Below are 26,046 nucleotides of genomic sequence, written 5' to 3'. Positions count from 1 at the left end.
AGGGTCTGTCACAAGCACGTCATGCCCAAATATCCTTTCCTGGTCTCTGAAAAATAGAGGCAGTGAAAGCCACACTCTCTGTCTCTGTGACTGGGATTCCCACCCAAATGCTTTTCACCATCTACCTGTCCTTAATAGATTTGTGGATATGTGAAGGATATTTTAAAGTTTGGTTTCCTTAAATATAAAATATTTTGCTCTTATTTTTTCTCAGTAGTCTTTACGTTAGAACTTCATACCTCTAATGTAATGTACTATCAGAAATAAATCATTCTCAATTGTAAAAACCACAGGATACAGAATAAAAGTATACAAATCTTTCATTGTGTTTCTGGGTTTATGCCAGCAGGTATTTATAAGACTGGGTTTAACTTAACCAGAGGGAGAAACATATATAAGAAGGTGAGGACATAGGCATGGCAGTACGTTAGAAAAATAGACCTCTAGTTCTGAGTGGAGGGTAAAGTGTTAAGAAATCAGAGCAAAAGAGAAGCACTTTTCTAAAGGGACTGAAAAATCAAAAGGAAATAAAAAGATGAAGGCACATACGCATGCTTCAGTTGGTTACAAATAAAGTAAACCTTTCTCAGTCTGCTTAGGAAATATTTTTTTTTCAAGGCCTTTGACATTTCCATCTCTTTTACTACCTATTTTGTATCTATACTGTAAGATCTACACTAAATGAAATGTTTGCTTTTTTCTTTTGTTGCCATTCTTTTAGGTTCTCCTGGTATGAAAACTGCATTCCTGTTATATACCTAATATACCTTCTGCCTTAAGTCTTTCTGATTTACCACCTCTCCTGTCTCAGTCTATATCCATTTTAATACTTCCTCTGCAGCAAGCACTGTGACTGTGTTGGTACTTTTATGCATTCGTTACAGTGTTCCCTAAAATCTGCATGGTAGGCGGTATTAACTCCATTTTAAAGATAAGGAAACTGAGACTCAGAATGACATAACTGGCCAAGATCACAGAGTCAGTTCTCAACAGAGATAATATTCTAACAATCTACTTGGCTACTATTGGGTATACTTTAGACTTAAGATTTTGGTTATCCATCTTTAAAGCGGCAGTGAATGAAGATAACCCACTCAACAAGTCTTTCTCAAGCGTCTCTCTGGCCTTGGTCCTCTTCATTACCTTTTTGTCTCAGTTTCTGGATCCCTTCCCCATCTCAACGCTGTGTAAGTTATTCTGAGCTCTTACCTCTCTCCAGAGCTCCCCTCCTTCCTGTCGCTACTGCCTGCTGGGTATCTCTACATGGATCTACCCAGTATCTCTGACTCAAGCAGTCCAACGTTTTACTTTTCTCTTTTCACTATGTAGTGTGCTTTTTAAATCTTAATTGGTATAAATTTCTATACAATACAACTAATTCTTCATTGATAAAAAGCCAACAAGTCATAATATCTAATACTTACTACAGGACTACTGTGTCAGGAAGTGTGCTAAAGCACTTCTCATGCAATATCTCAACTAGTCTACACAACATGGCCACCACTGTCCTCATTTTACAGTCAAGGAAACAGAAATTTAGAGAGATTTAATAATTTACCAAATGGGAAACATCTGTGCAGGTGGCCAATCAGCAATGCCTAAGCTCCTAACTATCAATTTTCCATGGTCCAAATTGCAATATTTTATATAAGAAAATAAACTAAAACCTCTAAGAAGGATATTGACAATATAGATTCATTTGTTACCTATTTTAGGCCATTAATTATTTTATTTGATACCCATAATAATTGTTAATAACCAGGTATATTTGTGAATATGCAAATCTTGGAAACATGATCAAGTATATTAACAATATATGCTACTTTTCTATTGTCACATTATAATTTCAGTACATTTATAACACTTCAAATAGAGTAACCAGTTTAATCACTTTTTAAAATCGATAATATCAAGTGAAATATTGCAAAGAGTTGAAGTAGAGGTTAAATAGAGGGACTTAAGAATTAAATAGCCCAGGTTTGCATACTAACCATGTGAAGATGGGTTAATTTTTTAATCTTTTTAAGCTTCAATTTTCTCATCTAAAAAGGGCATCTAATATTAAGATCAACCTCATATTTATGAAGATTAAATGAGGTAGTACATATAAAACAGTATCTATCACATAGATGCTCAGAAGTTAATTACATTATGTACACTATAGTATTAGTAGTATGATAGCTAAGGCAGTTAAAAGCAAAAAAAGAAACATCATACAGTTAAAGTTACAAAATGTTAAATATGAGCAGACCATGGGCTTCCTCTTTCTCATAATTTGAACAGCAGTTCTATGTCCTATGTTCATAAACAGGTGATGCAGTATTGATTTGCAGAAGCATTGTGTATATGGATAGGCATGAGTACTGTAAGTAGACTATTTGGGAAAGAATTTGGCTCCCTGTGAGGGGCAGTTTTCTGAAATCATTTTTCCTTCATATTCTTTTTTTTTTTTTTACAGTTTTGGTATTAAAAAAAGAGCTTAGGGAGACAGTTTTGTTCCAAAGATTTATGTTTACCTGGCAAACTCAAGTCCTCTGTCCTTTCATCCTTATTGTTTTTTAAAGCACCTTCGAGAGAAAATGGTTTTTAATCAAATTCATGAGATAACTCTTTATGTTATATTTTATAGCCATTTAAACTTTTCAAGATAGGGCACAACTAATATAATGTATGACAATGTATTTTTGGAAAAATTTCTGCACGCTGGAGCAGAATCTTCACATCTATCTACGAATACTAAACAGATTTTTCCACATAGAAGACAGTCTGTAAATTGCTGTGATTATTAAATTCTTTCCCTCTATCATGGTTTTTATACATTTATTTTGATATTTAAGGAATCAAAGGCTATGCATATCATCAAAAAGTTTTTAATTCACAGGGCTCTGCAAGTTGTGCTCACTCGCTGATTAACATTGGAACACCACAAAACAGTATTACTAATGGGAAGGGCAGTTTTTGCTCTTCTAAAGTTGACTGCTTCCTTTCTGGCAACAACCTCAACCTCCCTACTGCCAGTGAGTTAGATCAAGAAAATAGTTATTTCTCTTAGTTACCAGTCTGGAAACTTTCAAAGATGCTGTGAATTACAGCATAAGAAATAAAAAAATATATTTTTATTTAGGCTATTGTCTTTAGACTGAGAGACAGATAGAAATTTGGTTCACAAGCTCTGTCGCATGCCATTATGTTGCTCAGCTGACAGGTGGTGCTTCAGAATAATATAGACAGTGGGGATGTGTGATTAAGTTCTATCAGACTTTCTGGGACACACTATGAGTTATACTCTTGCAATTAAGACCTTTTAATGTAGCAGTTAAATTACTAAAAATTCAGATGTGAAGATAGTAACACAAAATAATTGTCACATGCCAGAATCTTCTTAAATTTTATATGATTTTTAGATGCAGGTTTTGAATTTGGGATTGAGATTTCATGTAGACACAACTGTAATTTTTTCTTAAATGCAGACTGAAACTGGAGTATTAAACTATAATCCAAGTCAATACCACTGATTTTCCTCCATCGATTTTGTTATTATTTATCATTAATATGACATTCTCTTTGACCTATGGTTGATCACAAATTTAGAGAAAAAAGTGTTATCTGCATATTTGAATCAAAGAAATTTTTAAAGGATATTTATCCAATTAAGATGCCCTGATATATTTTAAATGAAGATACCATAAGCAGATTAAACTTCATGAATATATTCTGTAAATGACAATTGTTGTTACTATGGTAACCTTTAACCAGGTATTTGGTGGTGTAATTTGGATTAGTCCTATTCAGTGGTGAGGTAATGGAAATGAGAGTAATTAACATTCAAGGTTTGAGTTTAAAGAAAGACAATATGCTGAGTTTATGAGAGAAGCAAGGATATTGAACGGGTAAATGAAAATGCTAGAGACGAAATGACCACCACGTAACATTCAGCCAGTCTCTCCTTCCTTTATCTCACTCCATGCTGGCTTTTGTTTTAGACCCTGCTGTCCTCCACCCATGAGTGGTTCTAACTGCATCCATGAATCAGGGACCAACTCATTCTCCTCTTACACAGCAGTCTTAATCTTTCACTGCCAGTCAATATCCTACTTAAAAACCAGTCTAGAGAGCCTTTCCCATTAGAAAGGGCAGTCAGTTTCTATCAGTTTTATTACTAATTTTGCCTTTCTTATTTAAAATATATCATTATTGTGTTTAAATACTATAGGATTTGTTAGGGTTCCATGTGTTTATGAATTAACCCCCTGTCCCAACCCCTATCACCAAATATGGAAGCAGTTTTCCTCTTTTCCACTTGTACATTAGGAAGAGTTTGCTATGATTCTAATTGTGTCACTCATTTCCTTCAGTGCTATTTAATGTACAGTCTTTACCTGGGTGTAGCACTTTGGATTTTTAACTTTTATTTTGTTTTATTTGAAATCATTTTTTTCCTTTATTTAGCTTTTGCAAATATACTAAAATGGGTTGTCTGTGGACATATCTGCCTGAAATGAATACAGCTTAAAAGCAGAAAATTATTGATTTTTAAAATGAATTATTTTCCTCAGATTTAGTGAGGCCAGTTTCCAATAGCCATTTTATTTACCCTTTATCATTTCATGCAGTAGCTTTAATAGCACCAAAGCTACTGTCACCATCAATACATTCCTGAAAAAGAACATGATGTTTTGCAGTTTTTCCAAGAAGAGAGTTGGGAAGTGGTATGCATTGTTTGATTAAATTTTGGTATACCTATATTACATAAAACCCGTTGTAACTCATAGTTTAAATCATATTTCTTATGTTTCTAATAGTAATGTTAAAATAGTCCAGTTGAGTAGCATTTATTGTACTTTTTAAAAAAATTCAGGGATGAGTGATCTATATACTATGTTATATTGCTAAGAGGAAGGATAGCAAGCTTCTCTGGATTTATTTGCACTTTGAGAAATAAAATTTAGGAAAACTGGTTATATAGGTTTTTCATTCCTCTCCACTAGAAATCTTGATTAGGAACATCAGTGCACATGATTTTGGGAACACGCAAGAAGGGCAGCAGTGGTAGTCCCAAATAACTATTTTCAGAGGAGGTCATAAACAGCTGTCCCTTTTGACTGTGATCCCTATTTGGAATAGTCTCAGTACTTGTGAAAGAAATCTTCTCTAGGATTAGGGCTTGACATGCAACTATTCGTGTCCTAAGACCTTATATTCCCCCCCCACCCCCTCCCGTGATTACTGTTTCTCCAGCAGGAGTTAGAGGCTAGGCTAGCAGATATTACCTCAGCACAGTAGTTAATTCCTTTTTGCCAGTTCTCCCTCCTATTCCTATACAGTATTTCAACTATGAACTAGTTCATGTAACAACTTGAGCTCTCTATTCACTCAACTCTTTAGAAATAATGAAGTATAAGTGAATTGCCAAAGTTGTCCTTCACAACAAGGATCAAAATTGTATCTACTGGAACCTTGTAGCGCCCCAAATGTTTATTTTTACACAAATATTTTGATTCTCATTGGTTCCATGCATCACTGCAATTCTCTTAATGCATTGTGTTATGCTCTGTAGTTTTTACAAGTATGAAAATGTTGAAGTATATTTATTAGCCCTGATGCTATTAAACGTTCAGTTATTTCCCAGGACTCTTAGATGGGTCTTGGGAAATTCTGAGATGAAATTATGTAATGTGTAAGTGAGAAATGACATTCATTTTTGAATGTAATTTGCAGTGAGGGCATTAGTGAGGAAGAACTAATTGCTATCATATCTGTAGTTGAGATCAGAGACAATGATTAGAATTCTGTTTTCTAAGATTATTTTTCTAGGCATAGACACTGTCTCTCAGACTGCAAACTGAGATGTACTTATCTAGAAAATCAATTCCGTATCAATTAATTTATTAGTGCATTAGACTGGTTTATGATCAAAGTAGGTCTGATATTGTCATATTATGCATAATATAACTATGCATTAAATATGTATAATGTATGTATCTCATAGCTGAGAACAATGAAACTACATAGATAATCCCAATTTGTGATACACTTTGAAGTTTTCTAAGTTTTGTCCTTATTGGAATAATGTATTTTTACAGGTTGAAATTCCAGACAGCTTCACACTATAGGATTGTGTTATGTTTTCTTCCATACAGTGTGCAGCGTTTTAATTCTTATAATAACAGGGCTGCTCAGTTTGCCAGCAGGAGGCCCCTCAAAGCAAGATGATGTCTCTCGGTTGGCAGATTTCTGTATAACTAAATAACACTCTGCACATTCCTCTCAAATACCCGAGTAGGTGAGATAATGCTATATAACTTTTTTTTAATTTAAAAAATAGCTGTATTATGTCAGTGACCTGTAATAAATAGCACTGCAAGGAGAAACGACAGCCTCATTCACCTTGCATCCATGCAGAAATAACTGAGCTGTATTTCCATGGCTGGAGAGAGAAGAAAAAAGCGAATGGAAGAACAGAACCAACCTTAGATCGCAGTCACTCTCGTGCTAATAAGAGGAAGTTTACACTGACCGTTTTTACTATGTTAAATTTACCACTCAACACACTGCAGGAAAACACCTTGTACTCTAAACATTCAGATAGTTGTTGATAATAATGGTGTGGTGGATACATCATAAAGAGTGTGTTGCCATCTCCCTGAATTCTACATATTTTTCTGTTAAGTTTTCATCAATTAGCAAAATATTATACTGAAATAAATTTATTAATTGAACATAATGATGCATTGAGAACAAATACAGTTTTTGGACCAGGATGGCAATATGTGTTTAAGCTTTTCTAATTCAAGATCTGAGAATATCATTTTCTTCACATTGTACTCTACTCTTTCTTAAAAAAAAAACATTAATTGTGAACATTGAAATGCCTAATAAAGAAAAAAAATCATATGTTATAGAACAAACTAAAACTAAGACCTTTAAATTCATTCTCAATGAAAAATTTAAATGATTTGGTAATTTTGATTTTTAACTGTGATTCCCAGTTATTCTAAGATTTTCAACAGATGTTACACAGAGAATATAGAAAAATTTGCAGTGATTGTGGGCCTGAAATTAAAGCCTCTGCTTAGACTTATGTCACACTGAAATTTATGGAAATCATGCAAACATACTTCAATGGGATTCAGTCCGTTGTACTTATTTGTACATGCTGCCTAGCCATTCATTTGTCCAACACCTAACAGACATTGCACAGCAGTGGGAACAGACAGCCTGATGTACAAAGACCAAGGATATTTGGCCCTGGCTCCACAATTAGTTTATTTCAATCAGTAAGAAAGTCAGGGCTGTAGGATTTAATATACTTGCCATCCACAAAAGAACATCAGTAACAACAACACTTCAGATACTCAGAAGCTCTGGGTGATTTTATAAACAAACACATGTAAATTCATCACACTCTACTGAGGTTGCAGATTACCATGTTAAATGCATTTTAATGTTTGCTCTGTTTCTAATACATATGAGATTTGGAATTGTTGGCTGGAGGTAGAATTCTTAAAATGATAATTTTTTCCAGGTATTTTATTTTACAGAAAATAAATTTAAGACACAGAGAGAGAAGTTATTTGCCTTAGTCACACATATATTCAAAAGCATTTATTTTCTTTTCCTTTGTACAGGCTAAACTTTTCATACTTCTGAAGTTGCAGTTATTTCTTTTTTATCATTTTATATTTTCCAGTATATAAATAAATGAATGTTTACTAAATATATCTTGAAATAAAATATTACATACTCGTTTAAAAAACTGTTTCCACAGTTTTTTTCCCCTATACTGGAAGCATTTTTCTTTTTCTTTTTTTAAGAATAAACAGTTTTATTGCGCTCAGACTAGGAATCCATGGGTCTTGAGGACCTCTGTGAATTTGTCAGTTTTCTTCTCTATGTTCTTTTTGTCCTGCTTCCGTAGCCTCAGGAGCTGCTTCTTTTTCCGGTAGTGGATCTCGGCCTTCTCCTTTCTCTTCTCCTCCAGCGTGGCTGTTACTGCCTGGTACTTCCAGCCAACCTCATGAGCCAGCCGCCCTAGGTAGGCAAACTTCCGCACAGGCTTCAGACACACAACCTTGAGGGCGGCAGGAACCACCATCCGCTGTTTCTTGTCATAGGGTGGCGGGATCCCATCAAACACCTTGAGGCGGTCCCGAGCCGCCTGGCCTCGCTTGGTCCTGTGGGGCAGCATGCCTCGCACTGTCCGCCAGAAGATGCGGCTGGGGGCTCGGAAGTGGTAGGGGCCGCCGGAGGGGTTGGTGTCCATCCGCTTGCGGAGGAAGGCCAGGTATTTCAACTTGCTTCTGTAGAAATTGCCAGAAATGCTGATGCCCTCACAGCTGCACAACCACCACCTTTCCGCCCAGAAGCGCCTGCTTGGCCACGATGGCTGCCAGGCGGCCCAGGAGATGGCCTCGGCCATCGGGCACCAGGACCTGCCCCTCCGCCATCTTCGGCAGCAGCCTGGGAAAGTTATACGGAAAGCTGTTAACCTTACAATATTCATGAAATATTTACAGTAACACATTTAGGTGACTCAACTTACGTTGTTGCTTTTTTCCTATTTTTTTTTTGTGCCTCAGGTTACTTCTAAATGCAGCAGTGATTTTTAACACATATTACTAGATTTGGTGTAGGTATATAATGTTTCATGGGTGTGTATAAAAACTAATGCAGTTGAGTAATGATGAAAATTATGTAAACAAGGGTAGTATTTAAACAATAAAGTGAAAATTTAATAAATATGGATATCATTGCTTTTGAGCACCTTTCTAACTTTCTTTGTAGCAAATGTAGTCATTAAAATTCGGTTTTAAGAGGGAGGGGACAGTACCATTAGACAATATTAGAAATTGGACATTTTATTTAAGGAAATGTGTTGTCAGTAATTCTTTTAGGAGGTTTTATCACAGTGCAGCAAAGCATGTTTTAACAGTTTTAGTGCATTAAATCTACACAGTTGCTGTTGACTGTGAACAATCATGAATTTAAATAAAGGGAGAAGTTAGTTGGAGTAAAATGTTCTGTTGTCTTATATCTGTAGAAGTGATTATTATTATTTTGGTTTGTTTTACTATAAAGTTTGTCTTGGTGCTTTCTGAGACCATTTTCAATTAAGAATGGGTAACCAATAAGGTAACATGGAGAATGGTCTCTGTTCTAGAGTAAAATAACTAAAACATGAGCTTTAGGTCAACAAACCTGAGTTCAAGTTCCAGGTTTGGGACTTACTAGCTGTGAGATCAGTGGGAACGAGCTATAAAGCACAGGAAGCTCAGCTCGGTGTTCTATGATGACCTAGATGGGTGGGATGGGGGGGTGGGGTGGGAGGGAGGTACAAGAGGGAGGGGATATAGGTATTCATATAGCTGATTCACTTCATTGCACAACAGAAACTAACACAGCATTGTAAAGCAATTGTACTCCAATAAAATTTTTTTTTAAAAGTATCCACATCTTTAAAATGGGAAAAAAATACTTAAAATACTTCTTCCCAAGGGTGTTTCGATGATTATGTAGGAAAATGTGTATAAAGCAGCATGATGTTTGGCTCATGGTAAGTACTTGAGAAACATTACTGTATTTTTTATAGAAAAATCTTTTTAGGTGATAATTTGTAATGCTCTTTTAAAAATTATCACACTGATTTATATAAGAATCTTTATCTTTAATATTCCATTTTGGAGTGCTGAATCTACAAAACAAGTTTATTTAGTTTTATTCAATACACATTTATTGAGTGGTTAATTCTGTCCCAGGAATTATATCAGGAACATGTCAAAGAATCTAGTGAAGAAATCAGATGCAAAAATAGCTACCTTCAGAATTTTATGATAAATGGTAAGCAAAAGGTGCTCTGAAATGAAAAAGAAGCACGTTTAGCCCAACCTGGAAGTTGGAAAGATATTTCTGGGGGGAGATGGTTCCTGAAATGAGTCATGAAGATGAACAAGAATGAGTCAAATGAAGAATGGTGAAGAGGATGTTCCAGACAGAGGAACCTGTAATAATAGATTTAAAGAAGCTGGAAATTACCATGGAAAGTACAGTGAACAATTAATTCAGTGTGACTAAAGCATAAACATGTTCAGGGGTGGGCAAAGGTTGAGACTGAAAATGTAGAGACACATTTCACAAGGAACCTTTTATATCCAACTAGGGGCTTGCTTGTTTGTTCTATTTCTCCCTTTCTTAAAATAATTGGTAGGGTTTATATGCTGATTTGATTTACAGAATTTATCATCTAATAAAGAATGTGTGTGTGTGTGTGTGTGTGTGTGTGTGTGTGTGTGTGTGATAATCAGGGTACATGATCCACTATTCAAATAAACTAGTATTTGGTAACCCTGATATTTAAGACATAGTGGAATATGTAGAATGAAATATTAAAGTACCAAGTAAAAGATTTTTTAGACTTGAAAATTTTGGAGAGAGAATCAAATTTAGGCTATACTCCTTGGAACATTATTGGGCTTTGGTTATAGGAAGGAGGGAAATGAGGAGGACCTACAGATTAAAGAAAACAGATTAAAATGATATTCATTGGCTTCTACCATGTATCAGGCTCTGTGCTGGGTATTTCTACAGAAATTATTCTTATATATCTGACAATACAGACCTCTTTAAAAATATATCATATCTGTATTGTTATCTATATCCTATATATACATCTATATCTGTCAGAGAGAAAGCTGGTATTCAGAGAGGTTAAGTAGTTGCATAAAGTTAAGAGTTCATAAGAAAGATATGAAGTGGGGATTTAAGTCAAATTTCCCCTGACTCCAAAGACATGGGGGTAGGAACGACTAGTGGGTATTTCAAGTAAAATTTGGTTGAGTTGTCCCCCGTCCTTGGGGGGAAAATCATAATTAGTGTAAACTAGTTATCACCATTTCATTTCCCATCCCATTCAGCTATGAAAATGGGATAGAATTCTGGCAACTGAAAAGGGAAGTCTGACAGGTTTTAAGAAAAAGACTCTCTCACCAACGGAAAGAGATACACAGGGGAAACACTCCCTTTTTTTGGCTAGATGTCATCATGTTGGCATGTGACACCTGGAATTGTGGCAGTTCATCCTGTGGTTCCAGGTGAAGTCATCAATGAGTCCAAAGGCAAAGTGAAAGACAGGAAACACTTGGATTCTCAATGACAAATGTCAAGTCCCTGAACCAACCCTGGAATATCTCTATCTCTGGACCTCCTATATGTAAGAAATTAAATCTCATATTTTTTAAGTCATTTACAGCCAAACTGTTTTAACTGATAGAAACCCTAAATGTTCAAATGAAATGCCCTGACTTACTTGTTCAGCTATAAAGGTGGCAGATTCATTCAAATGTCTTCCTCCTTACTTTAAGTTGACTCCCTGTATGGCCATTAGGAAGAAATAGGTAAGTCTAAAGGAAACATTAGGGATCTGTTAGTGTTCGAGAATCCATGTCTGAAAGAGTTGTGAGAATGGAGACTGAAAACTAAAATGTAGGTTGCTTAGAGTTATAGGGAACACAGTTATAAATTCTAAATCTCTGTTGTACAGACAACAGCATAATTTTATTATGTCTTAAATCTGTCCTAAATTTTGTAATAGTTACAAGAGAAATAATAAAACTATCTGGCTCTTCCTCTGGATATCTTTTTTTTAAAATTTAATTAATTTATTTATTTGGCTGCCCCAGGTCTTAGTTGCAGCATGTGGGATCTTTTTTTTTTTTTTTTTCTTAGTTGCAGTATGCGTGATCTTTAGTCCTCTGGGTATCTTTAACTGTCCGTTATTCCTTGAACATTATACTTGAATTTTAGGTAAGATTATTCGATTCTTATGAACTCTGTGTTTAGGCTAGAGGTAGTTTACTTCCCACACTGTTTTGCCTTTGGAAGCCTCATATAGAATGTTTATCAGCCTTTATCAAAAAGGCATGCTGTTTGCAGAAGGCTAAAATGGTTTGAGAAGAGACAAAAAAGGAAGCTAAACAGAAGTGGCATCTTTGGTTTTATACATCAATATTAAGTCAAACTTTTTAATATGTTGGCAGTTAGAAATATGTAATTTGGAGAAAGATTGTTTTTTTCCCTTTTAAAAATATCTATTTATTGAGCCCTGCTATACTACAAGAAGCTGAACTAATTATTGACACATAAGTTATTGCATTACAATTTTGGAGTAATATTTTCTTCTTAGTATTTTGTTATGATTTCATTGGCTATAATCATGAAAGTAGTAAAGTCACTTGATACTTCTGGTAATTCCATATATACTTGGAAAATAATTTTACTTCAATTCCGTAATTAATGAACATTTTAATGACTGATTAGTGACTATTGTCTTCTTCTAGATATTATTTTTTCAGATAAACATTTTACTTGTGGAATATGAATGAGATGTTATACCATGTTAGCAAATGTCCCACTTAAAATGTTGAAGAAAGACATAATTTTAGACTTTTCAATCAGATAAGTATAATATACAAAATATGGATTGCCCTGCTATACTACCTATTGGTAATTATATGGTCTCCTACTAGTTAAGGAATTTCATAGCCTGGTAACTCATTCCATTCCTACCATGCTATAATGTTGCATTAAAATTTGTTTCTCCTGTAACTTTTAAATGTCTTAACAAATAGTACCATTGATTATGAAAAAACCCTTTAACCAAATCCTGTTTACAACTTAGAACCATTGAGATGTGAGGTGACAGGTCACTAAGATCTTAATCTGCAAAATGACCTACCTTTAAAGACTTCTCCTTTCTTCTGTACCTTGCCAAACCAGTTTATTACTTCTGTAGTTTATATAAACATGTTGACTTCTGTACACTTCAGTTTTATTTATATTACACAATAGTCATATTGGAAATTAACCAAATTTATTATTGAATTAATCTATTAATTGGTAGAAGTTATAAAATCATCTTACCTATAGCTAAATGATTATACTTTTGTGTCATGTCTAGTAGTTGTTATGTAAGTAACTGTATATGTAAATAAATACATTGAGAGTAAAGTGAACTGAGATAGTTATGGCATGTCTCATCAGATTTAAAATGTTTCTCATTATAGAAATGTTAAAAGTTTATTTAATGTTACTTTTTAAAAAATTTTTATTGACGTATAGTTGACTTACAATGTTGTGTTAGTTTCAGGTGTACAGCAAAGTGAATCAGTTATACATATACGTATATTCAGTCTTTTTTAGATTCCTTTCCCATATAGGCCATTACAGAGTACTGAGTAGAGTTCCCTGTGGTATACAGTAGGTCCTTATTAGTTATCTATTTTATATATAGTAGTGTGTATATGTCACTCTCAATCTCCCAATTTATCCCTCCCCCCCCTTACCCCCTGGTAACCATAAGTTTGTTTTCTATATCTGTAACTCTATTTCTGTTTTGTAGATAAGTTCATTTGTACCCTTTTTTTTAAATTCCACATATAATAATGTTAACATTTTAAATGTTTTTGTAACCACATGCTACATGATGATATTTGGTAACAAATTCTTGGGATATTTCATTATTAACTAGTTGTTAATTAAGCATTGAAAGTAGTCTAAAGATCCCAAATTTAGTAAACTGCTTAATTAGGAACAGATGATCTCTATTGAAAATGAAAGTCATATGCATATATCAACAACTTCTACCTCACCTAATAATCAATTTGTAGTATCAGTAACAACAATTTTTCACTATTTTTGGAACATATACTATATACCAGGCTCTGTGATAGATGCTTTGCATAAAATATTTCTTAAGAATCTGAAAAACATCCTGCATAGTAGGATTTTTTATCCACATGCTGCCAATGAATAAATGAGGATGTTTAGAGGACAGTAATTTACCTAAACTTACATAATTAGTCAATAGTGGATGCAGTATTTAAATTCATATTTGTCTGACTTTAAAGCTACACATAGTTCTTCCCATTGTGATACTCCATATTAGGAATATGGAACATAAGCTTATTTGAAGTAAATTATTTACAAGTAATTCTAATCATGTTGATTCATGATAATGGATCACTGAACACTATGCAATTATTTTTATAAAACAAATTTAAGAAACATGTTAAGATTATTAGTCTCTTATGATGCCAGACTGAGGAAGATATTTGAATGTTGACCAATAATAACCTCAACAGAATTTGACCCCATTACTATTAGTAAAGACCTTAGTATTATTTATGTAAGAAAGCAACTTATGAAAAGCACATGGCAAATTATATGTCACAATAAAAAAGTAATTGTAACAACACAGTATGAAATGGTAAACTTCCTAATTTCACTTATTTCTAAATATTTTCACTCTGAGATTTTAAAAATTTTGCAGTCATTTGCTTTGGACTCATTATGCTTGGAGAATGGGGCTTTTAGGTAATTACTTATTTATCATCATTTCCAAAGAGATTGGCAAAATACTATGAGGAGAGTTTTATGTAGGCTCCTTCCAGCTTCTACTTTTAGGGAAATATTCTGGAAAGAGAAACTTTAGGAAGAAGGAACTAGAATTTCAGCATATATGAAAAGGAATAACAAGAAATGATGCAAGGCCTAAGGATATTAGAAAATAAATAATTGTCACATTAATTCAAAGACAAAAGTTTTTTCAGAGGTTTTTGGCAGACTTGAAAGTGAAGAAGCAGTTGATTGTTGGAACTGGCAGATGACAAAAAAGAAACTTGGAGATTCAATGAAAGCAATACTGTTTCAGAAATATACTCATTTTTTTAAAGCTCAATAAAGGGAAGACTGCATAATTTCCATTGTGAATTTTAAGAGCCATTTTAGAAAGTCTACCAAAGAAAGTGTTCAAGAATTCTGAAATTAGGGTCATTACCCACTGTGATAACCATATATATATATTCTGAAAATGTATATTTATCAATGGATACTCCTAGACTCCACCTATTATTTAGAACATTAAGTTTATGGTGGCCTTGGGTTCTCTAGTAGCATTCCAGCTGTCTATGTTAATGATATGATTCTTTGATTAAGTATATGAAGAACCTTATGCCTTTGATATAAGCATTTAGCTACTATTTATTTTTCCCACCTTTATTGAGATATAATTGACATATAATGTTATATAATTTTAAGGTGTACAACATGATGACTAGATACACATATATATTGTGAAATTAGCTCCTTTTTAGAGAGCTTTGAATTTGACAAAGATATAAGAAATTTAAAAAATTTTTCTTTAGAATAAATGACCCATAAAATGTGACTACCAAATTATGACACAGTCCATAAGTCCATAAGTAAATTATGTTTAATAGTTTGTCCTTATACATTAACTGGTCGGTTTGATGACATTAAAGTTAACCAAACTTGATTTCTATTTAATAATATGTGTTTGGTCTAGGATTTGATTTTACCCTGCTTACATGCTAATAAGTAGCCTGCTACTGTGTCATAGATGGTATCAGAAGAAATGAGACTCTTGGGTCAGAAACAAAGGACTTCGTTACTTGTGTCACATTATTATTATTATTTTATCTCCTCTATAGGCTTTTTCAGTGTACTTTTCTGTATTATTTTTAATGCTTACTTTGGAGATTAAGCTATACATCTTCAGGTAATTCCAATGCATATTATCTGTAAATTTACTTTAAGGAATACTAACCTAGAGGGCTGAAATTGTCTCTATTAGTTATTCCTTTGAGGTAAGAAGTTAACCCTAGAAGAAGTGCCTAGTAAAACATAGCTTTGATTTTTGGAGGTAGTGATGCTTATCTAAAAATAAGACTCAATAACCATCTATCAGTTATATGTACCATTTTCCAATCTCCAAGGACCCTGTACTGTATGGAAGTTTGATGGGACTAGAATTTGAGGCTGTTGTAGTAGTAGTGTCACAGTCAGAGAGGAGCATGAAAAGTAGTGAATACTTGAAAAAGTAGTGTAAAAAAAAATGGATTAGGAGAATATCTCTATATGGTCCAATGCCAACAATGGCCAATATACATATATATAGGCCAATTTTGGAACTAATATTTATTAGATGGGACATTTCAAGGAGCCTACATACACATAGATACTTAACAACTAGTTTTGTTTTCCAGAAGCAGTAAATTTTCCTCTCAGTCTTTCCCCTTACACTTGCTTCATGCATCAGCATTCTTTTCTCTTCATGCCTGAGATCCCCCAGGACATAACTTTGTCCACGATTGGCAAAAATCAAGACCTTCAAAAATTCAAAAATACCCGCGTTAGGCATCACAAAACAAGCTACTTTTTGGCTGTTTCTCTAAAGGTCACATAATGCTTTGTGTTTTCTACAACATGATACGGCATGACAGAACAAAGTAGTTATCTTTTGTACTTGTCAGCATTGTTATATCAACTTCAAATGATGAAATGCTTCTGAGTACGCTGTTGCTTTTTTCCTTTGGGGGCTTACACTGATTTCTTTAAAGTATTATGTGCATCAAATAAATGATTCATTTATTATCCCTGACACCTGAAGTTTGCTAAAAAAGTATCTAGACATCATTTCAAAACTGCATTTGGATGCTATTTGCTTTTGAAGGGATAAAACTGCAGTTCATTTGGACTTTGTCTTCAAGTTACCATTTTTACTTAACATCTGTGTTTTGCAGTAGGGGGAGAGGTCATACTCTGACTGGATGTTATCAGGACAACGTTTAGACTGTCAGGAAATAAATTTTAATGTTTAATATGTTTAATTGAATGGTTTTTATTAAAAACTTGAGTCAAAATCATATTTTGATTCGGTAATACAAGATGACATAACTTGTATTAGTTAGGGTAATACCGGCTGATAGAACATAAAACCCTTATGTAATAGTGGCTTAACTCAGTAGGGTTTATTTCCCTTTGCGTAACAATTCAATGAAGATGTTTCTGGTTGAACTTCTGTGTAGGGTCCTACCATCTTCATATGGTTGTCAGGGTGGCCTGGTTGATGTCTTCAGCCAGATGGGGGAAAATAGAATAGAAGGTTGCATGTGGAAAGTTTCTGTGAGCCAAACCTGAGAGTGGCATACACCCTTTTTGCCCGTATTCTCTTGGCTAGGATTTAATTCATTGACATACCCAACTCCAAGGGAAATATGTTCAAGCTGTGTGCTTAGAAGTGGCTTTGGTAAACAGCCAGCTTCCTCTGCTCTAGGAACCTTAATTGGGGAGATTCTCTGTTATGGTGGAGAGAGATTTAAATTCGAGGTCAGTCAGCCTTAAGATAAAATGTAGCTCAGCCAGTTATAAGCTGTGTAACCCTGGGAAAATTATTAATCTTCTATTTGCCAGAGTAGACTGAATCATAGAATAGGAAAATAACACCTACTGCACAGGATTGTTAAAGATTAAATGATATAATGTGTATAAAGTGCTTAGCACGATGCAAGGAACATTAGAAACACTTGAAAATGATAGTTTTAATTTTTATTGTTAAGTTATATTATATATTCTATGATGGTCTATAATAAATATGATTTCATTGAACATTAGCTTAGTTCAATACCAAAGTAATTTTTAAAATGGAATTATTTTATGTATAAGCCATAGCAGTCCAAGAAAATTGTGCATTTTAGCAGCTGTCCAAAGCAAATGAATACATAAATATTTATGCAGCAGAACTAAATTTGGGGGCAGATAGGACACAAACTCAACATTTACTTGGTTTTCAGGCAGTAGATGCTAACTTTGAAGGGTTTTAACTGAATAAATTTGCTTCTTGGTTGAATTTGATAAGGAAGGAAATTAAAAACCTTTAGGGTAATTAGAAGAGTAAAATTATATATAGTCTTAGTCCATTTGGGCTGCTATAACAGAATATCAAAGACTGGGTGGCTTAAACAACAAACTTTATTTCTCTTAGTTCTAGAGGCTGGAAAGTCCAAGATCAAGGTGCCAGCAGATACTGTGTCTGCTGAGAGCCCACTTATTGGTTCATAGATGGCCATCTTCTCCTTATGTCTTCACATGGCAGAAGAGGTGAGGGAGCTCTCCGGGGTCTCTTTTATAAGGGATTAATCCCATTCATGAAGAATTCACCCTCATGACCTAATCATCACTTATCAAAGGACCTATCATCACACTGGGGGTTAGGTTTCAACCTACACAACACAAACATACAAGTCTATAGGAAGTGTGTATGTATACGTGTATCTATATCTACATTCATATCTGTCTATATATCTATCTGTCTATCTAAAGAGACTATCATTTCTCTAATGTCTATCCTATGATAACATATCTCTCTTGTAATTTTAATATTTTTGTATCTTGGTTATTCAAATCATTTAAAATCTAATATAATTACAGTTATATATTCATAAAGAAGAAAAATGTGCTGCATACTTTAATGTCATGGGACTTACTGTATAAATAATCCATGAGAATCCACTTTTAGAAAAAGTACAGCTCTTCTTTAACAGAAATAACATGATTTACCTGCTACTTTTCCTTCTACATAAAAGAATCTAGAGGAGAAAAAAATCATATTAAAACTAAACATGAAAGTATAAAACTGTGCTTTTAAAAAATTAATAAAATTCATATTTCTGTTCAGTTTTCAGAGACCCCAGATCCTTGGCTGCATATAGTTCTAGATCATTCATTTATAGTTTTATATTTTAAAAGCTTTCTTCATCTTGATTCATAAAATGATTTCTTGAGTTTCTCTTAGCATTGAAACATAATGACATCTTGTCATCACTAAGTCTTCTGTGAAGAAAAAACAGGACTGAACTTGATCTTTTCTTTGTACTGGGCAGTGAATGATAGGGTTTGAGGAGAGTGATTTTTTCAGCTTTAGACCAGAGTAAATATTTCAAGACAGGTATGGTTTGCAGAGTAAAGTCTTACCCTTGTTATAAGTAATTGCATACTAAATCCAAAATCCTGAAAATACCTTATTTTCTGTGATTGTCAAAGAAGTATGTGATTGGGAATTTTTTTTCACTTTCATTGCAGTTCTGTTGTTCCCTGAATTTGTTAGATAGCTACTGAGCTTGTTTGACTTATCAAGTGTCTTAAGTAATTTCTGCCTAATCAGTTGATGAGTATTTACGTGGATTGGGGTTTGACCTTGTCTAGAAAGCATCATCAGTCCACATTCAAATTCAGTTATACATGTCACAAGGCTTACTTCATGCCAGCAAATAGACAAATCACACATCCCCAAGATGTCAAGATAAGTCAACATAGAGGATTTTGTGGAAAGGGTTTTTTAGTGCTAGAATTGACTTTGGAAAAGGAGAATCTATTCATGCTCCTTTTGTCTACTTTGTGTCATTAAATGTGTGACTGTATATCTCTGTCCTCTGTAATTGAAGATACTGCTGCTGGTATTATGTGCTATGTAAAAGTGTGTCTACAAAGACAGTGTGGTAGCACACTGTCTACACAGTGCAGAAAATCAGGTTACCCTCTTCATAATGTCTATCAATGTTATTTTCAGGGTCTGTTGATATTTATGAATTTCCTCCCTCTTTTCTCATTCAAATAGAATTAACCTTTAAGGAAGGACAAATAGTATTTCTTCAGGATATATCAGGTATATTCCCAGGATTTTCTAGCCTACTGGACAGTTTCTAAGATTCCAGTTTGCTTTCTTAAACTTACTTTCTTTTCCTCTTTTACCTTCTACTTCCCCTGAAAGTAAATGCATAGCATTACATGAAGAATTAGGGAGATCTCAGCTCTATAGATAGATTGAACATTTTTTGTAATTTTTTCTAGCTTCTTGGTTCAATGTTTGTTATTCGCTGGAGAGCAGATACTTTGTATAGCAAAGGTAGACATTATAAGCCTTCTAAACATGTCTGTGTTGCGTGACAAAAGTTATTGCTCCTCCCTAATCAGCCTGAGAATATGTTTTCTTATTGTTCCCTAGAAAGAAACTGGTGAGTCAACAAAATGAAAAAAATAATTAATTAAATTCTAGGACCACTTTTATAATACCCCTATAGTAGTCATTTATATGTTAATATTTTATAATGACTAATTTAATAGACAGATGGTGGTTCAGATTACAGTATGAGAGTGGGGCATTTCCTTGGGCCAATGATTATCTACCCAGTTTTCAATTAGAGAAGACTGCCAATTACCTGGAGTGGTTTTTATTTTAATTACTGGGTGATTAGGACAGCTAGGTAACCGGCCCAGAGGAAGGAGAACTAAACTGTGTGTGTGAATCCTTATTATGCAAACCCATAAAATAAATAAAAGCCATGCAAAGAAACTTTCGATGAAATGGTAGATAATTTACCTGAGGCAGTCCATATTCTTTTACTCATTTGATCACTAAAAAGTGAGTTTAAAATGTTAAACTGGCTGTTTGTGAACTAGACATTATTTTTCTGTAAGGAAAAATAAATTCAGAGGAAAGGTATTATTTGTTAGCAATCAGTGTTCAACATTTATGTTTAACATAAAATCAGTGTTCAACATTTTATGTTTAACATACCGTGTTTTGATATGGTATTATCTCATTAAGAGAAGTCATTTATAGAGTGATCTTTGCTCCCTGAAGTATGGCTGAGACTTGAGGCAGAAAGATCACATGAATAAATTCCTGATTTTCTGGTCTTGTCTATAAAAATCTTCAGATTTTTTACTCAAGCTTCTTTTCTACATCTCCAGCTATCCTCTGAATATTTTTAGTTAAGTGTTTCCCATCATGTTAACTTCAACAAATCTAAACCAATCTTATTTTCTCCCCAAACAAGGTTTGTTCTCAAGATTTTGTGTTCTCATCTCTGCCAAAGAAACTACTATTTTAACATTCCTTCAGACAAGAACAGTTATAGTTATTGATTCTGTGCTACCATCTTCCTTTCTTTGTCCATCATCCTTTGAAAAATTTCTTAGGCTAGTATCTTTATCTCCATTTGGGCTATCATTCTATCCAGAGTTTCATAGACTCACAACTAAAGAACTGCAGTAGGCTTTGCTGAGAAAATATTCTCATTTCTCTAAATAACCCTTTGAATAGCAAACATTGGGTTTTTACACAATTCCTTTACTTAAAAATACTTCATTGACTATTACCTCAAGTAAAGAATATATACACTTTTCTGCTTCAAAGTCTTCGGTAATTTGGTACTGCATAACTGATAGGAGAGGAAGGACCAGTTAGGTAATACGAAATTACTGAAAAGGGCTGATTTAAGTTAATGAATGGATGAAAAAATTTGAGTTGGAATCTACGAATTCTCCATTTAGACTTAGTCTCATTTTATTTAAAAAAAAAAAAAAAAAAGAAGAAAACCAATATTTAAAGTAAAAGGCCGGGTACTTCCCTGGTGGTCCAGTGGTTAAGACTCTGTGCTCCTGACACAGGGGGCCTGGGTTTGATCCCTGGTCAGGGAACTAGATCCTGCATGCTGCAACTAAAAAAAAGATCCCGAGTGCCACAACTGAAATATCCTGCTCACAGCAACGAAGATCCCACATGCCGCAACTCAGCACAGCCAAATTAATTAATTAATTTAAAAAAAGAGTGCATGTATAAAAAATAAATAAATAAAAGGCGGTATTCAAACAGATGTCCCTAATATAGTTAATTTTAAAAGCAAAAGAGAATATTACCTGTGATCTGAAAAAAAGTGAAAATGCAAAGTATAGAATTTAAGCAAATTAGGAGAACTGTTTTAGTAGATTGTTTAAACCATATTTTTTTTTTAATTAACTATAAAGTCAGCATGGAGATGCTGAGCACTTGGTGAGATACTTAAATTGGGTAAAGAGTGAGGAAATGAAACCTGTTTCTTAAAGTATAAAATACTTATTTACCTGTATTTAAAAAGAATGTATTATCAAGGTTACATTAGGACAACATTTTAGCTAATAGTCTCCCATTATAGTATGTATGTTGGGAAGACTTGAAAAATAATTATTGTGCACTATAGTTCATAAAAGTTTTGGGTTGACAGGTACCTCTGTTCAATATATAGGCCAGTGAGTTTTTATCAGGGTCTGGATTTCTGATACTCTTACCAATTAGCAAAGATAATATTTGCAAGTAGTGGTATGATCCATTCAAAATTCAAGAATGACTCTTAAATTGATTGAGTTTGTGTGTGTGTGTGTGCGTGCGCACACACACATAGGTGCATACATGCGGAGCATAATATACGTGACGTACCTATTTTTTGATCAGGTGCACTGGCAACCAAGTATATTCATTATTTCCCATTTTCAGACTTATCCTCTATTTCTGGTTCTCTGTTCAAAAAATTTTCACCCAACCTAAAATGTTTAAAGTGAAATAACGTGTTCATCAATTTTGTGCATAAGTATTTAATATTCTCCACTTCCCTATCATAGGCATTGGTATCTTATGCTCCAAGACACCTGTATTCATAGAAACATTAACCTTTTTTTTTACTACATTCACTTTTTTTTTTTTTTTTTTAAAAGGATTTTCTTATTTATTTATTTATTTATTTATTTTTGGCTGTGTTGGGTCTTCGGTTCGTGCGAGGGCTTTCTCCAGTTGCGGCAAGCGGGGGCCACTCTTCATCGCGGTGCGGGGACCGCCCTTCATCGCGGTGCGCGGGCCTTTCTCTATCGCGGCCCCTCCCGTCGCGGGGCACAGGCTCCAGACGCGCAGGCTCAGCAATTGTGGCTCACGGGCCCAGCTGCTCCGTGGCATGTGGGATCTTCCCAGACCAGGGCTCGAACCCGTGTCCCCTGCATTAGCAGGCAGATTCTCAACCACTGCGCCACCAGGGAAGCCCTACATTCACTTTTTAATGTGTAATTTTAAGTCATATAATTGTAGATTCATAACTTAAATCTCTGGTTGTTATTTTTGTGAGGGAAATCAGCAAAATAAGGAAAGAATCTGTGTAAATTAATAAACACAATAAATAGTAATACATATTACATTGTTACATTTGCAGACCATATGCTTAACAGGTAAAAACACAATCCAAACTTTCCAGTTATGTACATGTGGGACACTCATCTAAATAATTTAAGGGATCTTGATTTTGTAGGAAAGAGAATATATTATAGAGCTGATCTTTCCTGAAGTTTATAATAATGTACCAGGGCTAATTTTAGGCATCAGTGGGGCTCTCTCACGTGCTGTCAGGTGAGCCATAGCACGTGATTAGTCAGGTAGGTTTCTACCATAAGTGTTTATTAACTTGAAAAGTTTAACTATATGCAACATGAAAACAGATACACTGGTCAACAACATCTAGTAGACCAGATGGTTTGAGACGGATACCATGTGCCTTTAATCAGCTGCTAGTAGGGTTGAAAAATGCCCCCATAATAGGCTAATCGAATAGTAGGTTTACAATTTAAGGCAATTTCTTTTTTTCCCTTGCGGAAGAATGGGTGCTAAAACTTATCAAGTTTAAACTACTCTGACACAAATAAGTGGTTACCACTCACGGAATCTGTTTGCAAACCCTGATTCATGCCACACAGAGAAAAAGGCACATGGGTGAGGGGATGGGGATTTTCTTAACAGTTCTCACATAAAAACAACACTGTTCCTTGTCTTATTTCAGTAAGGTTTTAATGTGGAAAAAATAGGCTTGACCAACATAATAATGTTAAATAAGCATCAGAATAAGTAACTGAGGGAATTAGGATAATCATTTACCATGGGCTAGATCTCCTTCCTTGAAGGTAGTTGAGGTTATTCTGAAGTGCCGTCTGAAATACATTATTTCCCACAGTCCTTTCCATTCTTAATTATCTTTTAAAAATTAATCTAAAGTTAATTTTAATTAATTTTTAATTTCATTAATTTCAACATTTAACCTTCAACATTAAGACAAAAACAAAACTAAGATTTGCAAGGAGAAAAAATAACAATAATTTTATTAATCACTGGTAGGATTTTATTACAGTTTGGATCAATTTTGAATGCTTTAAATATATATTCTGCTTGAATAATGTTAACGGTAAAACACATATTGTGATTACTTAATAACTTGAACACATTTACTACTTGGGTTCTCCTAAAATGTCTTTACTACAGGAAAACAGAAAAGAAAAACTTTAAAAGGCTTGCTAGACTATTGAAATTCTATGTAAACTGAAATATAATAATTTTTAAAACCAAATCTTTTTTAACCTTGCTTAAAATAATCTCTCCAAAAGAGCAAAATTTGATTACAGTTTATTACCCCCTAGGTTCAAGAAACCTGGCTGCTCATTTGGCAAGTTTAGAAGAAGTATAGCTATTGTAATAAGCCCCAAATAGGTAGGGGTGCAACCCATGCATCCAAAGTGTCACAGGAGGTGAAAGGGCTGTAAGCTGGGAGAGAGGAGGCAGAAGACTTCTTCCCTTTTGTTCTGCAGCGAGCACATGACTCAAGCTAGTTACTTTGCTTCTCTAGGAATTTCTCATTTCCTCATCTGTAAAAGAGGCATTGGGCTAAGTGATGTCTAGATTCTTTCCAGATCAAAACTTTTAAAAGCCCTAATTCTAAGCATTCTCTTCCATACATGTACAAAACTGAAAAAATCATATTTTTATAATCTATGAAAGTTTCAAATGAAATAACTGCATTTTAGCAGGGTTTTTCTATTAAAATTTTGAAAAGGGAAAGTAGGTATAATATCATTTTAGCGTCATAATTTCACTTTTTAACATTAGCATCATCTTTTACTACAAATTAGCTTTATTAAACTGTACCTTTTTTTCTAGTCCCATGACTAGAAAGAAATTTGCCTTTCTTAACTATTTTTAATTTTATTGAGGAATAATCGACAAATATAATTATATATATTTAAAGTGTACATTGTGATTATTTGATATACATATACATTGTACAGTGATTATGAAAATTAAGTTAATTAACACATCCATACCCCACACAGGTAACATAGATAACGTGTGTGTGGTGAGAATGCTTAAGATCTATTCTCAGTAAATTTCGAGTATAGCATACCATACTAATTATAGTCAACATGCTGAACATTAGATCCTCAGAACTTACTTTTCTTACATCTGAAAATTTGTACCCTTTGACTTATAGCACCCCATTCCCCAGCTCCCAAACCCCTGGCAACCACCATTCTGTTCTCAGTCTCTATGAAATCAGATTTTTTTCCCATTCTGATGCCACATATAAGTGATACCATACAGTATTTGTCTTTTTCTGGCTAATTTCACTTAGCATAATGCCCTCCAGATTTATCCATGTTGTTGGGAATGGCAAGATTTTCTACTTTTTTTAATGGGTGAATAAATTTCCATTGTGTGTATATCTGTGTGTGTAAATTTTCCCTATCCATCCACTGAAGGATATTTGGGCTGTTTCCTTATCTTGGCTATTGTAAAAAAATGCTGCAATGGACATGGGCTTGCAGGTTATCTCTTTGAGATACTGATTTCAATTCCTTTGGATGTATACTCAGGAGTGGCCTTGCTTGATCATATGTTAGTTCAGTTTTTAAATTTTTTGAGGAACTGCCTTACTGTTTTCCTTAATGGCCGTATCATTTTACATTTCCACAAACAATTTATAAAGTTTCCCTTTTTTCATGGCATCACCAACATTTGTCATCTCTTGTCTTTTTGATGACAGCCATCCTAACAGGTATGAGGTGAGATCTCATTGTGTTTTTTTTAAAAAATAAATTTTAATTACTTAATTTATTTATTTTTGGCTGCGTTGGGTCTTCGTTGCTGCGCGCGGGCTTTCTTTAGTTGCGGCGAGCGGGGGCTACTTCTCGTTGTGGTGCGCGGGCTTCTCATTGCGGTGGCTTCTCTTGTTGCAGAGCACGGGCTCTAGACACGTGGGCTTCAGTAGTTGTGGCTCACGGGCTCTAGAGTGCAGGCTCAGTAGTTGTAGCGCATGGGCTTAGTTGCTCCGCAGCATGTGAGATCTTCCCGCACCAAGGCCCGAACCTGTATCCCCTGCATTGGCAGGCGGATTCTCAACCTCTGCGCCACCAAGGAAGCCCCTAATTGTTTAGATTTGCATTTCCCTAATGATCAGTGATACTGAGCACCTTTTCATATACCTGTTGGCATTTTTATGTCTTCTTTGGAAAAATGTCTATTTAGGCGCTTTGCTCATTTTTCAATTGGATTATTTGCTTTTTTGCTTT

The 26,046-nt window shown here is 34.4% G+C and overlaps 1 protein-coding gene, 1 non-coding gene and 1 pseudogene across 3 annotated transcripts in view; 2 read left to right on the top strand and 1 right to left on the bottom strand.

The window, feature by feature from the left end:
• The window catches only part of ERBB4 (erb-b2 receptor tyrosine kinase 4), a 1,149,217-nt gene that overhangs the window by 14,984 nt on the left and 1,108,187 nt on the right, over positions 1–26,046 (top strand). The gene's annotated exons all lie outside the window — the stretch shown is intronic.
• On the bottom strand, positions 7,835–8,447 carry LOC103004261 (60S ribosomal protein L13a-like; annotated as a pseudogene).
• Positions 21,261–21,333, top strand: TRNAR-CCU (transfer RNA arginine (anticodon CCU)). The gene has a single exon. It is a non-coding gene; the product is annotated as a tRNA-Arg (tRNA).

Source organism: Balaenoptera acutorostrata, chromosome 8, assembly GCF_949987535.1.
Source record: "Balaenoptera acutorostrata chromosome 8, mBalAcu1.1, whole genome shotgun sequence".
Classification (NCBI taxonomy): domain Eukaryota; kingdom Metazoa; phylum Chordata; class Mammalia; order Artiodactyla; family Balaenopteridae; genus Balaenoptera; species Balaenoptera acutorostrata.
This window is presented reverse-complemented; position numbering and strand designations above follow the sequence as displayed.